We start from the raw sequence: 16,875 nt of genomic DNA, 5'->3' as shown, positions 1-16,875 counted from the left end.
TTCAGACTAACACTTTCGAGCAGACATGTCTGCCTGCATACCAATAGCAAACACTGTCACTCCCCATCTAACTCAGAGGCTTTTGATGTTGTATTCACAGAGATAGAGAGAAGGGAGGTGAAGGAGGGGATGGAGGTAGAGTGAGCACAGTGAAGGGGATGAGGAGAACATGAAGAAATGAAAAAAGGAAAGAAAAAAGGGGGAGAAGGAAGGAATGAGGTTTGCTGAAAGAGAAAACAAAATAACATTGCTGTCTGACCTTTTTTCCTAATTTTTTTCCCTGCTTTTCCCTTCGTTTTTTCTCCCTCTCTGTCTCTGTCTGTGTCTCTCTCTGTTTCCACCTGTATCCAGATCGCAGCGGTGAGAATAAGTGACACAGAGAAGGAAGAAGAAGCGTGAAAAAGAGGAAGGGGATGACGCAGAATGGATCCCTGTCCGTAAAATCATGGTACATAACTTGCAATCTTGAGTTTGTCCCTGTCTTTCCCTCTCTCTCTTGAAATACTGACACTACAGCAAGCAGACATAGGAGAATGATGATATGTATGTAACCTAAGGAGCAGTCAAGGGTTCTCAAGTGGCAGGTGTCTTAAGTATATGTTTGTGTGTATGGTGGAGTAGTCACTGGTACTGATGCAGACAGTGTGTGTTTAACCACCAGATGAAACAGTTCTGTGATCTGACACAATCTGTTGCCTTTCTTCCTCTTTAAAGTCACCTTCAGTTGATCTGATCGCACAGTGATAACATGTTAACTACGTCGCTACGTACATTTGCTAGGTCCAATAAAGAAACAAAATAAACTCACAAAATGTCAAGAAAGGAAACATTCTTACCGTACACTTTCTGAATCCAAGTTTCTGTCTTTTACCAAACTAAGACAAGTTTAATTACCTTGTTAACCCATGGTAAACACACTTCGTTCAAAGTCAGAAGAAAAACAAAATAAAACTCACCAAATCCATCATCGTTTCTCTTTCCACTGTTAAAACAATCACAAATAATGGTTTAGTCAAAATAAACCCTTTATTCACTTAGTTAGATGTGAAAATATTCTGGCTCTACAGGCTGTTTCATTTCTATTTGTTCTCAGGTTCAGTGGGTGTGTTCTGTGCTGCTGAATAACACCCTGGCCACACTGACTGTGTGAGCAGTGTGTGGAACCTGTTGCTTTTTATGACCAGGTGAGAGCAACCCCACAGCCTGCATGAGCAGCGTGGCTCATGGGCAGCTGCAGTGACTAGAGATCTAGAGATTTGGTGTGTCACCTATTTTTTTCTGTGTGAAATACAGTTTTCAACAAAAATAGACAGTGAAATGATTGATTTGTTGATTGACATATCAGTATATCAGCAACATGACATGTTTGGCTACAGTTTCAATGTCTATTCCTCTAGAATCTGTAACAGACATAAACAAATCAGGACATCGAGGTGTGCCTAATAAACTGGCAACTGAGTGTATTTTAGATGATTTTGTCATATAAGAGGATAACATACAAACTATCATATATGCAAACATGCTGACATACATGTACACCACTACCAACCACATCTCTTATCTAGCAGAGTGCACAGGCACTGGCAGGCACAAACAGACACACATACACAAACATACAACCTCCTCTGCAAGTTGATAAGTGTGTTAAGAGGCAGGGAGAAATTATTAATTATCAGGCTAATGGGCACCAGGCTGAGTTCTGCTTCATTAAGCTCTAACTGTTTGTGTGTGAATGTTTGTGCTTGTGTGTTTGTGTATCAGAGGGCGGAGGGACCTCTGAGTAATACACAAAGATAGGTGCACATAAATTCTCATACACCCATACACAGGGGGGTTGTTTTCCAAACCAATGACTGCACAACACATTTACTCGAGCAGTCATACAGATGCATGAAAATATTTTAATTTGTGTAGACATAGAAACAAAAATATTGAGAGAATATTCAATACCAGGTATAAAACTGTCTTTGTATGAGACACTTGCGTATTGAGAAACAAAAATGTTACAATTACTTTGTGGAAAATTAATTTCCTTTCATAGTAATGACTTGTAGCCTCTTCAATATTAAGAGAAAGAGTCTTAAATCAAATCTTCAAGTTTTGGGAAAGGCTTTGCTCAGTCCCACCAACTGAACATGCAGTGAAGTGTGCCACTTCATGTGTCTATGTACAGTATGTACATGTGATTTGTGCAGTTGCAGTAGTGCTGTGTTTGCGCCCTGTGCTGAATGGCGATGCAGTTTGCTTCCACTCTATCCCTTGCAGGGTTGTGCTGGCTACAGTATGATAAGTAAAACCAGCGCTAACGTTAATCTGTCTCACTCCCACTAGGAAAGACAGATAAGGGGGAGACAGAGGCAGAGGGAGAGGCAGAGGGAGGGTGAGACAGTGGAGAGAGTCAAAGAGAAAGTTACATTGATGTAATTATTTGGATTTAGTTTGAGCTCCAACATAATTTTCACTTGCCATATGAGAAAAACAAAACCAGCCTACATTTCTGTAGGCATTTCAAGAATTACACAATTACATTTTGTTTGGTATTTTGGTTTTGTTGGACAGTTCACAGTTCAGTAAAGGGAAGCAACAAAGGTCCCTGGTTGGATTCAAATCAGGGAAACTGCAATTATATGGTATACTGCTTAGACCTTTGGGCACTACATGCAGCATATAAGTATATAAGCATAATTCAAACTTTCTACACACACAATGTAATGAATAGTCACAGTGTGACAATTTGCATTGAAAATAAGAGTAAAAAAAGTGAGAAAAGAATGAGTAAAATGATTGAAAAGCAAGTTTGGCCTTCAGGTTAACAATTTACTGCCAGTCTGCAGGTTCTGAAATAATGGAAACAATGTAAAAATGAAGAAAATAAGATATATTGTGATATGTATGTTTGAGGAAGACAGGATTTGATAAGGTTGTATCTGTGTTTTTTGTCCTTTGGTTAAAATGCTTATTCAAGCTACCCATGTGACACAGAAAATATAGAAATGTATATTCAATTATTTAAATTACAATAGAATATGAAGAATAAAAAAGCTAATAAGATAGAGCAAACTATATAAAAGTAGCTCTAAAAGTTATTTTGTTTGTAATCATTGCATTTGTGAGAAGACCCACATCCTTGTCTGTCACATTGTATTGAATGGTACTCAATTAGTTTGGACTCAGAATTCAACATGCTGATTGACACTGTTTTCCAGATAATGCAAATAATGTCTCTCAGCTTCTGCCATAGTTTTTCCCATCCAGGGTAATAAAACAATAGTATCACATATCAGTTCTAGACACTCTATCAATAACAATAAGAAAATTGTTAAATAAAATGTGCAGTAGCTTCACTTAAATGGATTAAATGAAAACCTCCATTAAATGACATAATGGATATGTTTATTTATTTATTTAGTGTGTAAAGCTAGTGTCCGTTTTTCTTTATTGTGGTAATATTAGAGTTGTGTTAATTATTATAATTATTACCTGTGTGCCTGTATTAAAATTACAGTAATAAAAATTTTAAATAATTATCAATATCAACTGAAATGAAACTTTTATTGTGATCAGTTTTTCAGCTATATCACTTAGTCCTACTTTACTGATCTTTTTTTCTCCTGAATCTTATCATGTTGGAGGTGAGTTTGAATTTAAAGGCCTGAGTCAAGCTGTCTGTATCAACAGTGCGTGACAGCCAATGGCTATTTGTGATTTTTTTGTGTGTGGACATGTGTGTTTACTATAAATAACACTGATGGTAACATGAGCAGGGGCCCAGGCTCAGTGGTTTTTCCCATTGATTAGCTGGCTGGCTAATGCACAATCATCCCCACCACCCGTGCGCACACACACACACACACACACACACACACACACACACACACACACACACACACACACACACACACACACACACACACACAAACTACTGCACTGCACTAATGAGAGTTGGTTAAGACCCCCTAGGAACAACCTACTGCCACTTTACCCCTGAGACGCGGGGTGTGGGAGAGACAGGAAGGGAGAGTGACAAAGCATTAAAAAGAAGCGCTAGGATAAGTCTGATAAAGAGAGCATGCAGAGAAACATGAGGAGATGGAAAGGTGCACAAAGGATGATGATATAAATAACAATGAAAAGAGTGACGGAATAAACGTAGTCCTGCCTTCATTTTTGTGTGATTGTGTGTGTGTATGTGGTTAATATGCCCCTGAGGGGTGTCCTCTTGCTGTCAATGTGTGTATCCCTGTGTCTGGGTGTATGTGTGTGCTAGAATTACCCAGAATGCTTTAGCGATTGACTGGCTGGCTAATGGCGGTCTCTGTTTACCTCTGATGGTCATTGACTAGGCCTTCACATCAATACCTGTTTTTTACAGCTATTCTAGAGCTGTGTTTGTGTGTGTGTGTGTGTGTGTGTGTGTGTTTGTGTGGTTTAGCGCACTACTTATGAAAGAAATTACCTTTACTTGGGAACTTCAAAGTAGCTTAAAATAACTTATTTCATGATTTCTTTTCGTCTTTGCTTTAACCTTTGTAGCCCTATGTAAGATTTTTAAGATGTCATCTTACACAGTGTTCTATGTTAACATTTGGACAGCAATATGATTTTTACTCTCATGTTTACTTTGATAGACTCATTTGAGAGGGATTGTGAGGTGGATTATTACATAATTGCAGATACCAGGTTTAAATAACGGTGTTTCTTGATTGCCAGAGGTGGTTAGTGATGCTAATTACTGCAAAGAAAATGTCCAATGTGATTGATCAATCAGTCAACTTCCAAGTTGAACAGATCCTCATGTCCATATTAATGCAGTATCCAGATGACAGGTTTAAGGTAGTTTAGATAGATAGTTTGGATTGTTTAATGTGAGTTATGAGGTATGAGACTGATTATCATCATTATGATGATGATGATCATGCACAATATATCCAGCTGATATATTGTATATTAGATGGAGGGAATTCTGAAGATGACTGTGATTTATGATTTATTTATCCTAAAGAGGTAGGTCTTTGCTTCTTCTAACTGGGGGTGTGTTGGCTGCCATGTTGGTTGCCATTAACTCTCCCTTTAAACAGTCACATCACTCAATGAAAATGTGGCCTTTGCTGAATGATGCACCCAGGATCCAATCCACCCAGGATTTTTTTTCCAGCCAAAATATAAAATGTATATTTACAGCCTTTTTGTGTTGTGTATCATACATATATAATACCTAGGGTTGGGTACCGTTCACATTTGAATTGATACGGTAACGATACCAATACCTGAAATTCGAAACTTGTTTTTTATTTTGACTATTTTGTTATTTATTAAGAGCATTTTACACACCACACAAAATAAATTCCCTCCCTCTCTCATCTCCTACCATCCTTACAACTTGCTGCTTGTCAGTTAGTCACCAGGGCAACACTTGTTGATGTTGTGTAGGAAACATGTCATATCCTTCCTGTTATGTTGTTGTCATCGTTAGCACCACTGTGCTTCAATATGTAATATTTCCCCAATGATAGTCAGAACAAATATTGGTTTCATTCTAAGGTTTCGGACACACCAACAAAACACATACTGTTGTGGCGTGCTAAATATGTTGGTAAAGAGTTTCAGGCGCAGCCAGTGGCTGAGCGTTGGTTAATGCTGGTAAACTGCTAAGCCAACCAGGGCAGTTATCACAGTAAACAGCTCAGTTATCTCCAACAACAACATGTCCAGTGAGCCAATTAATCACCCGAAGATGCTGATGAAGCTGTCAGTGCCTCACTTAAAGTTTTGCTGTCAATTAAGGGTTAAGTTACACTGTTCAGATGCTGGCTACAGGCATACTAATGTTAGCTGCAGCTGCTGTGGGAGGATTTACTTTCAGGTTACGAAAACATTGTTTTAGGCTTTAGTTACATTGAATTCTGAGTTTGTTAGACATGTTGCCCTTGCCAGTTTTATATTTTATACTGCATATACTGTAGCGAGCCTTGTCTGCGTTGAGTTTTGAAAAGTACCACGCTGCTTTCGGTTTGCTCTGACTCACTTTCTCCACTCTGTTACTGAACAAGCTGCTGCATGCTCTAACACTGCTCTCTCTCTTTCTCTTTTTCTCAATACTCTGTGATACTCCCTCACCCAGATGTGCTTCCAGGAATTGAAATTTGGCACTGATTGATTTAATGGTACTCAATCTGGTACTTGGTAGTACTGACAAGATTTGGCCATTACCATTAAAAGTACAGAGTTTGGTACCCAACTCTACCTGCCAAGGTGTTGGGTGGCTTCTGAAATTTACGCGCCAAATGAAAAATCTACCTGTGTTTGGTGTTCATTTCAGATCCTGGATGCACCACATCTTGTTTTGACGTTCAATAAGCCTAATATTACATTTCAGAAAGATATTGCTTTAATGTAATAATTTAAACACTGTGGAAAATCATTAATTAAGTTTTAGATTAAGTTACAGGGCAAAATTGTGCTACTCCAAGAACAACTTCATACAACTCTCTTCCCTTCCAGCCTTTAACATGTAACATCTCCACTTCCAGCGCTTTCTGGTTACACATTCCTATGGACTGTTCTGTATATTTCTCTCTCCTCATTATCGTCATGGCTGTGTTTGGCTCCTCTCCTCTCCTCTCCTCTCCTCTCCTCTCCTCTCCTCTCCTCTCCTCTCCTCTCCTCTCCTCTCCTCTCCTCTCCTCTCCTGAGGAGAGCTCCCCTACCTTCTCCCCTCCTTTCTCTTCTGTTCCCTCTGTCACTCTCCTCCTACCGTTCTCCCCTCAGTTTGGAAAGGATTTGGTCTCACAGACACTCAGCAAGACTATCACCACTCCACCCAGGAGACCACTCATCTCTCCCTTCAACTCTCCCCACCTTGCCTCCAACCCACCCCCCCAACCATCCATCCATCTACCCATCTATCCATCCATCGATTGCCACTATTCCTGGACTTCTGTTATCCCACTCCTGGTCCAGCTCGGGTTTCCCTTCCCTTCCCACCACTCAGCTGTGAGAGAGTGTGTGTGTGCGTGTGTATGTGTGTGTGTGTGTGCGCGCGCTAACCTCTGTATTTCTCCCTGTCTTTTTGAGTGTCACATATAATGATTCATTTTCAAATCAGCTCCAGCATAATAATCACAAAAAATGAACATTCATTTTCTTTCAATATTAGTATCACAACAAGACACAGTTTCACAGAAATCGGTGTGATTACTTTTTATCCACTCAAAATAAATGATTGCAGCACTTACACACACACACACACACACACACGTGTACCTTCCACTAAATGTGACTCAATTCAATGCTCATTAGGAGCAACAGGGCTCTTGCTGCCTAGTAACCTCTAAACGGCCTAAGTGGCCCAAGTATTGATAATCTATAAGAAATGGTCAATTCTATGAGAAAAGCTGACTTAATCAATAGCCTGATGACTCTAGTAAGAGGTGAGCTCTTTGCTCATTCATTCATCCATCCCTTCACTAATTTAATCATTTATTTCATTAATACAGATTTTTTTAATGGATACATTTTTGGCATTTATATGTGTTTATTAGAGAGTTGGTAGGAAATGAGGGGAGAGGGGGATGTGGGACACAACATGCAACAAGTATCTCAAGCTGGACTCAAACCTGAAATTTTGGTGTCAGTGGTCAGTGCCTTTGTAAAAGTACTTAGTAAGTGAAGTAGAAAAGTTGAAAACAACAGCAAAAATTGATATCACCAGTTAGGGATGCACCGCAACCAATACCAGCATCTGGTACTGGTCCAGTACGGTTCTCATGTATTTCTACTCATACTCATAAAACCACTCCAATACCTCAAATCCCTACCACCAGATATTAGTGTTGTTAAAATTTAAAAAATGTAATGCTGATGATTATAAACAGACACAAACTCATATAGCAGGGCTTGACAGTAAGGATTGCCCACTTAACCTGGGACAAGTAAAATGCCATGTTGCACAAATAATTTTGGCAACTCGCTTTCTTGACTGAAGAAGTGATAAAAAAGAATTATAGCATATTTTTCATGCAGAATGGAAGAAAATGTTATGTTTTGCTCTCAAAAAATGCTCTCAAATATTAAGATAAATAAATATTACCGCTTTTTTCCTTCTCTTATCATATCAAACTGAATATATTTGGGTTTTAGACTGACAAAATGAGACAGTTAAAGACATCACCATGGACTTTGAAAAACTGGGATGGACATTTTTCACTATTTTCTGACATTTGTTGTAGCCCCATATTAAACATGACAATTAAGTCTAGTCTTTGTTGGCATTTAATAACTAGCTAGTAATAATAATGATAGCTTATTAAACAGTTTGTACAGGGCCAAATAAAAATTGACTTCAGGCAACTAAATTTCTGACCCACTTGCCTGACCAGGTTTGTTGAAGTAATTTTTAAGAGAAAATGGCAGAAAATGCTGTTTTCAGCCTTTCAGATATGGAGATTGCCAGCTTTTCTTTGATCATGATATATTAAACTGAATACCTTTGGGTATTTGCCTGACCAGGCAAGTGAAAAACAACATAAATGTGAAACCCTGCATAGAGGTGTATGGTATGCAGTGTTTTTGCAGAGACACAGGTTTATCCATATTTAGACCTAATTCGCATCCAACCCCTTCACATTGTCACTCTGTGAACGAGTATGACTCTGTGTGAAGTCACACTTGCAGCTGGATGCAAACATAGGGAGGGAGTGATTAGGGAGAGGATGGAGGGGTCGGACTAGAATTGGAACTGTTCCTCCTGCCTCTCCTGCACTCTTTCTGTTCATACTGGGGCTATAAATGAGGAGTGGCCTCCAATTGTCAGAAATGATGTTAATAAATTATGAATAGAGGTGCATAAATCAGGGTGCACACTACACAATGACGGTCTGTTTAAGTGGACCAAGGTTCTCTCTCCTCTCCTCACAGTAGGCCGTCCTCTCTTGCCATAGAAGTGAACAGAGAGCTGTGTGGCAGTGGAGAGGAGAGGATTGTGCCTCTCTCTCTCTCTGTGTGTGTGTGTGTGTGTGTGTGTGTGTGTGTGTGTGTGTGTGTGTGTGTGTGTGTGTGTGTGTGTGTGTGTGTGGACACTCACTGTCATTGCATGGTTTGATGTCGCTGCCTCTAATTGTCTTTCATGTGAACACAAGAGAGGTGTTTGGCAAGCACAGGGTAAAGACAGCGAGGGAGAGAGAGAAAGAGGTCAGAAGAAGGGTTGAGAGGTGACAGTAGAGTGATGATGAGGATAAAAGAGGAAGCACTGAAAGAGAAACCATTGGTAAAACAGGGAAAATAAAGAATTGTTAGGTCTGACAAGGCAATGTCCCTTTGTTTTATTATTCTTTTATTAGCAATGAGCAAGTGACATGCTGTGAGGACTATTTAGTTTATTCCCAGATTAACCTCATTCCTCTCTCCAGCCTATCAAATTAACAAATTAGTGCATATATGCAGATTTTTTTGTATGTGGCTAAACCTACTAAAAATATTGATTGACCCTTTTCCTATTGCCAGTTGATGAGTTTGCCTCGTCTTTTTTTTTCTGATGCGTGTTGTAAAGCTGAGACTCAACTTGTATCCGTGCAGGAGGCGAGAAAGAAGTACACTTTTAAAAATGTCAGCTCTCAATACTTTTGTTACTTCTAACTGAATCTCTGTGGTTTGAGTTTAAGTTTCTCTTCTATGTCACTGTTTTTACTGTCAGGTATCTGCTTCTTTTTACTGTTTCATATTTGCTTTCAGATGGATAGGAGTCATGGTAACTTACTCCTGATGAATGGCAGTTGTACCCTTTTCCACTGAAGACAAAAGCCAGATGTTAGTGCATGTTAGCAGGGTTTTTGTCCACTTTAAAAGGGCTTTAGCTTTATTACTGCCGTGAACTAAATTTTTACATTGTCACTTTGACCTCAACTCTCACCCTTGTATGTGTTTCTTGATAACAGTAACAATTCCCTCTCTTCAGAGGTTTTCCATCTTTTTAGAAAGATGAAGAAAATCATATGTCCGAGCCGCAGCAGTTGTAGCTCTAACAACACTGTTAGCTTTGCCATCCTCCCTGCATGTTTCCTTACTGCTTGCCTGCCTCTTTAACGTGTGCCTCAGCTCACCTTGGTAAGGGGAATTTGTTTAAAAAGCCTGGTAATTGATGCAGGGCTGAGAACTAAGAGTACGGCTACTGCAGGTGATTAATGCACACAGAATGTGTGTAGAATGTTTTTTCTGAGACACTTTCAACTGGGCCTCTTAAATGACCATGGCGAAAGAAAGAGAGACACAAAGAGTGAGAAAAGGCAATATTGCAATTACTGCTCTCATTTTACCTGTGTGTGTGTGTGTGTGTGTGTGTGTGTGTGTGTGTGTGTGTGTGTGTGTGTTAGCTGACAAAGGGCACACACACACAGAGACCTTTTGAAGCTGATCATAGGCTGATCATTGACAGCTTCAGCACTGTAGGTGCTAAAGGAACAGTGCCCTTTTGTGCCATAATGCAATCTTGTGAACCTTGTGTAGAATTCAACCGAGCATGCAACATAAAATGCAGTCTAAAGTGTTTATTATAATCATTAATTGATGCACATTTGTCAGTCTCCTCCATTGTATCAGAAATAGGGAACTCTGAGAATGACTGTGATTTATCTTAATTTTATATCCAACATTATTTCGGCAATAGTTAATGAAAGCATGGTTGGTTCAGAAAGATAGGTGGTGTGATTAATGTCATGAGTTATATTTCATATCACAATGTGGTGAATATACTGTAGGACAAACACTATATAACTGAGCCATGAGATGTAAAAACTGACAAAAAGGGGCATTAATGTTCTGAATATTCTGTGTCATTGGACCAAGTCCTCTGTGCCTGTATTAGTGTCCATGTCTTTGCTCGAGCAGTAGATTGAATGCACTTCCACATACCTCTATGGAAATGAAGTCACACACACACACATACATACACACACACACGATGGGACAATCAGGTCATTCCAAGGTAAAAGGACTTAGATATAGTAAATTTTCATACTTTAGAGGTACCGTCTATGTGTATGCATGCATGTGCACGCAAATGTGAACGTGTGTGTGTGTCAAGCTCATGACTGCTACAAGCAGTTCGCTTTAATTGAGGTCTTGACGCCTCAAGCAAAATGCTTAGGAGAAAGATAAAACCTGCACAGTCGTGGGTAAACACACACACACTTAGACACACACAAACTAACACAACAATGTTGACCTTAAAAACTAAATAAATATAAGTTGTTTCAGGCAGTCAGCACTGATACAGTCTGATGCAGGTTGCTTGCTGACCAATGCAAATGAATGAACACACTATTAATGTCTTAGTTATTAATTGCTTGTTGCAAGGCTTGTCAGGGTCAGATCACAATCAATCGCTTAAAGTGATAGTTCACCCAAAAGTGAAATTTCACTCGATATCTACTCACCCCTGTGCTGATGTGAGGGTGGTTGAAGATCTCCAGTTCACAAAACACTCCCGTAGTTTCAGCAGAAAACAGTGTTGCAGCCAAAACCAGTACAATTGAAGTGAATGGTGACAAGTTTTAAAATGTTAAAAAGAACATACAAAAAAACACAAAATGGCTCCATACAGCTTGTGTGGTGTAATCCAAGTGTCTGTAAGCCGTGACATTAAAATTTGACTCAAAAAGAGGCCATTTACACCATGTTTTTAGCCTAAATGTCAACTGTAGCCTCTCAGACTGGATCCGCATGCACACCCGTGAAGCGGGTACACAGGCTCTCGCCCAAGCAGCGTGGCTGCAGTACAGAAATGATGTTCCTCTTCTATGTTGAAGTCCTCAGACCTTTTCTTCTTTGTTGAAAAAGAACCTGGTTTCCAGGTAGCATGTAAACACAGGCATGAAGGTATCACGAGATCTTGTATATCTTGTGTAGCGCCGCTTCGATACAGAGACTACAGTTGACATTTAGGCTAAAAGCATGTTGTAAATGGCCTCTTTTTGAGTCAAATTTTAATGTTGCTGCTTACAGACCTTGGATTACACCACACGAGCAGTATGGAGACATTTTGTCAGAGTTTTTGTGTTATTTTTTTACATTTTAAAACTGTTCACCATTCACTTCAATTGTACTGGATTTTGCTGCAACACAGCTTTCCACTGAATCTCCGGGAGTGTTTTGTGAACTGGAGATCTTCAACCATCCTCACATCAGCACAGGGGTGAGTAGAGATTGAGTGAAATTTCATTTTTGGGTGAACTATCACTTTAAGCGATTGATTGTGATCGCTGATCATGGTTCACAGTGTTTTCATTACTGTGAATGCAAGCAACCATGATATATCTTAAAGTGTATTAGAGACACACAGACAGACAGACAGAAGGGTCTCAGGAGAGCTTTAAATCTCAAACAATACATGCTGGGAAGTCTGCTAATATGCTCATGTGTTTTTTTTTAACTTAATTTAACGAGCTGATTGATCTCTGCACAGTCTATTCATTCAACTCATTATTTCAAGTCAATACTAGTGAATGAAACTAGTATATTTATGGTAAATTGATGAGTTAATTTCAGTAAATTCCTGCATGATTTTTTTTTACAGTGTATGGAGGCTAAAGCACTTATTCTCAAGCTAAATGCAGCCAATGACAAAGAGGTGCTTCTTTCACTAAATTTGGCATGGCAATATATTACACCTACTTGACATTTCTGTTGGATTTCTGCTGTAATTGGGCAGCTTACCTCACTGTATTATGAAATGTGACTTGATTAACTGAGTCAACTGCAGGCCACCGTAACTCAAGGCTCAGGAGGGTGAATGGTTTGGGCTCTGCCACTGTAGTTACATTTGGGTGTCTACAAATCTCAACAGAGGTCATAGATTACTTAAAGGCATTGTATATTATCAGCTGCAATGTAAATATATCAGTGCCTCACTGGTTTAATGCTTATCCTACATGTTTGTGTGTGTGTGTGTGTGTGTGTGTGTGTGTGTGTGTGTGTGTATAATATGTGTGTGTGCTTGACATACAGTAGATAGGCCCACCTCACTAAAAGCAAAAGCCTGGTGGTATTTTCTCTGTATCAGAATTATAGATTAAATGTTTGACTAAAGATATTGTAACACACATTTGTGCCTCACACATATCAGCCTATGCCCATGCTTTCTCTTTCACACACACACACAGCTCTCGGCGTGCATGAGATTTGTGGATAATGGCTGCTAAAAGCCTTTAAAAAAAAAAAATCTATTCTTCTCATCAGAGATCTAAATATTGGCCTTCACTAAATGGTTTATTGAAGATAATGTTTCTGCCTGTTTAACATTTTGACTGGTTGCACTGATAACAAGTGCATAAGGCAGGGCTAAAGGTGTAGTGTGTCGGAGTGTGTGTCTTCTTGTTCATATGTGTGCTTTTAAATGTGTGTTTGTATGCATTTTTTTCTTTTTTTTTTTCAAGATATGTGTGCGTGTTTGCTTGTGTGTGTGTGTGTGTGTGTGTGTGTGTGTGTTTAATTAGTTTGTGCTATTGTAACCAGAAAGTAGATATACTGTAGATAGTCTATCTGTAATTTACAGTGTTTGTGGTTTCCTGTGTTCTCTGCCCTTTAGCAGTTCTGATAAGAAGTTCTCACTACAGCCGGTTGTCTGAACCTTATCAACATCTCTCTCTCTCTCTCTTTCTCTTGTTTCTTTCTCTCTCTCAAAAGCTAATGGATCACCGAATACAGGCATGCACACACACACGTTAACATGTTTACTCACTGCATGCAGATTCAACCAAAATACTCCAAAAATTTACAACATTTTGTCATTTATTTAGAGCATTTTACACACCACATGAAATAAAATCTCTCCCCACCTCCCTCTTCCCTCCCAAACCCGTCCCTACAACCTGCGGCCTGTCAGTTTGTCACCAGAGCATATTGCTGCTTTGTGTAGTTCAGATGAAGCACATGTGATATTCTTCCTGTTATGTTGTTGGACAGCTAATTTCCCCCGTAAATGCAATTTACCTGTTATTGGTTTCTTGCTTAAGTGTTGAACATACTTACATAATTTTACATACTGTTACAGTGTAGTAAATTGAATGCTGGCAAGGAATTTCAGGTGCAACCAGTGGCTTAGTGTTGGATAACTGTAGTAAAAATACCAATGTCAACAAAGACAGTGAAAAAGCCCTGTTATTTCCAACAACAGCTTATTCAGCTAACTTATTAATTACCTGATTTAATTACCTGATCATGTCGATAGATTTGTTGATACCTTAAAGTTTTGTCGTCCATGAAGGGTTAAACTTCTTTAATGCAGTCTACCATTGGTGTGGCTGCTGTGGAGGACTTGGCTTTCCCGATACAAGGCTTAGTCTCCCGCTTCTGGAATGCCTATGTTTTATGTTTGACAAGGTGTTTCCTCGGGTTAGACATGTTGTTCTCACCAGCTTTGCATCCCACTTTACAAATGTTGTAGCGAATGTTGTCTGCAGTTTTGAAAAGTTTAACCACACATGTAATCACTTCCAGCTCTCCATTCCCCTGACAAACTGTGATCCTGTGAGAGGAGTGAGTCTCACTCTTTCTCCTCTCTCTAACATTGTTCTCTACTCTCTGACCCAGATGTACTCTCAGGTACCAAAATTTGGCATAGATTAATTTAACATGAATCAGTATTCTGTAGTACTGGTCGAAACCCTTCAAAGTACTGAATTTGGTATCAAACCCTACCATACTGACCTACAATAATCTGCATACATCCTTAGACCTGAAGAGGTAATACATAGATTCATTCATTCATACATTCACAGATAATTCATCCTTCCGCTATTGCTGTCTGTCCTTTTTTGCTTTGGTTATGCCTCTCTTCCTTTCCACTCTAGTTCCATTACATTCAATGCATATCACCCTTGTATTTTATTCTTCACTCTCAGTCACCTAAAGTACATAATTTCTCATTGTGCTCCCTCTTGCCTTTCTCTTTATTCCTCAACTTGTCCCACCTCTGGTGTGACCAATTTCCCTCTTTCCCTTCTTCATTCCTCCTATACTTCTTCCACTTGTATTTGGAAGTGCAGCAATAATTTGTGAGGCTTATTAAGAGGTATTGTAGCGCTCTGGTCTCAGCAACAACACGAGAGCACCAAGGATGGAGAGAGAGGTGTTCCCCTCCCTCCCTTATTTCCACCCACCTTCTAATCCCTTAAAAGCACTTACGAGATTGGCGCTGCCCGCCTGCCTCTGCCTGCTCGTCTACCCGTTGGTTGCCACAGCAGCTGATTGGAGGAATCGAGGCTCCTAATTGGATCATGAGGGTGTGATGCAGGCGACAGCAGCCACATTATGGGAAGCTGACTTTGTGCAGCGTAACCCTGCCAGGATGACCCCTTCCCTGTGTATGCAGGTGTGTGCGAGTGTGTGTGTGTGTGTGTGCTGAGTGACCTCAATGTGACTAAGAGCCTCTGCTCATCAAGGCGGGCTGGCTGAGGCTGCAGGAGAGGATAGATTGATGAAGCGAGGATAGGAAAGTAGAAGAGAGGAAAAAGAAGAGAAAATTGAGTAAAAATAAAAGAAGAAAAGAGAGGGAAGCAAAAGAGAGAAGTGGTGGAGAGAAGATTGAGATATTAGCACAGCATTAAGGGCACCGCACTTCAGTTTCCCTTTTTTACAAATTTTTCCTTCCTTTGTGACAGTAGGGGGTAAGGTAGGATTGATGACATGATGCAGTGAATTAATCCCCCTGAACTTTGTGCCTGTGCTCTGTGTGTGTGTGTGCGTGTGTGCGCGCACGCGTGAGTGTGTGTGTTCGTGTCTTTCACTTTGGTGCAAAGTGACTGTGTTGTCCGTTACGGTGTAAATTGATAGCGTCACTGCTCTTTGCCGCATTACGGTGAGCGTGGAGCTGTACATTCAGTTTCCTAACTGCATTCTATATCACACCATCATGCACACCTGATCCCACAGACCTGAATGATACACCAGCAAGAACTGTTTTGAAGCATTTTAACTTGAAACCGTGCTGGTAACACACACACACATATGCACATTTTCTTTGTAAATATCCTCAGTGCATTTACTCCTTTTTAAAGGACTTTACTGAGTGTTTTTAGCAGGTTTAATGATGTTTTTCTTCGTAAAGCCTGTAAATTAGATCCTTTGAGCCTTTGAATTCTTACAGTTCTCTCTCTTTTTTTTTTTTTTTTTTTTGGTTATGGCTTGGTCAAAAACTTTTGTGGCATTCCCCCTTTTTTCAAAAATCAAACTGTTGAAATCAATACTGCATTTTTGGGGCTGATAGAAAATGTTCACATTTAAGAAACTGGAATAAGATCATTTTTGGCTTTTCTTTATTATAAAATTATTCAAATGGATTAATCAATTATTAAAATAGTTGGCGATTGATTAAATAATCAATTAATAATCAAGTATTATTAGTCAATTAATTGTTCCAAAATATGACCTAAATATATGTACGTATTAAACCTGAATTAAGTAAATGGGTCAAATATGCACTGAATGTTAAACAATTTTCATATCAGCGCATATCAGACAACATATATGCAGATACCGGTGTAGAGCGATATAGCTCTAAACTTTACACATTCCTACATGGTAATGGAATTGTCCCAATGAGAAAACCAACCATTTAAAGGCTCATAAAATGTTCTGTAATATATATGATGGTGACATGGAGTGGAAATGGATAGAGATGACATGAAGAAAAGGTTTTGGCAAGATCACAGTTTCTTTCTAATTTTTTTATGCTAAGTTAAGACCCACATTAACCCATTATTTGTCCCAAATGAAAAAGAATCACATGTTGTCAAAATTTATTGCATCTTGATTCAGCATTCCTTGACAATCCATCCTAATTTTGATTTACTTTGTTGCAATGTGCTGCATGCTAACTATTTT

At 39.3% G+C, this 16,875-nt stretch overlaps 1 protein-coding gene across 1 annotated transcript in view; it reads left to right on the top strand.

The window, feature by feature from the left end:
* Positions 1-351: 351 nt before the first annotated feature.
* Positions 352-16,875, top strand: part of esrrga (estrogen-related receptor gamma a) — a 150,170-nt gene continuing 133,646 nt past the window's right edge. Inside the window, exon 1 of the mRNA XM_084719355.1 lies at positions 352-448. The gene's annotated coding sequence lies outside the window, so the exon portion shown is untranslated. The remainder of the gene's footprint in view (positions 449-16,875) is intronic.

Source organism: Lutjanus erythropterus, chromosome 1 (genome assembly GCF_056507025.1).
Source record: "Lutjanus erythropterus isolate fLutEry1 chromosome 1, fLutEry1.hap2, whole genome shotgun sequence".
NCBI lineage: Eukaryota > Metazoa > Chordata > Actinopteri > Lutjaniformes > Lutjanidae > Lutjanus > Lutjanus erythropterus.
This window is presented reverse-complemented; position numbering and strand designations above follow the sequence as displayed.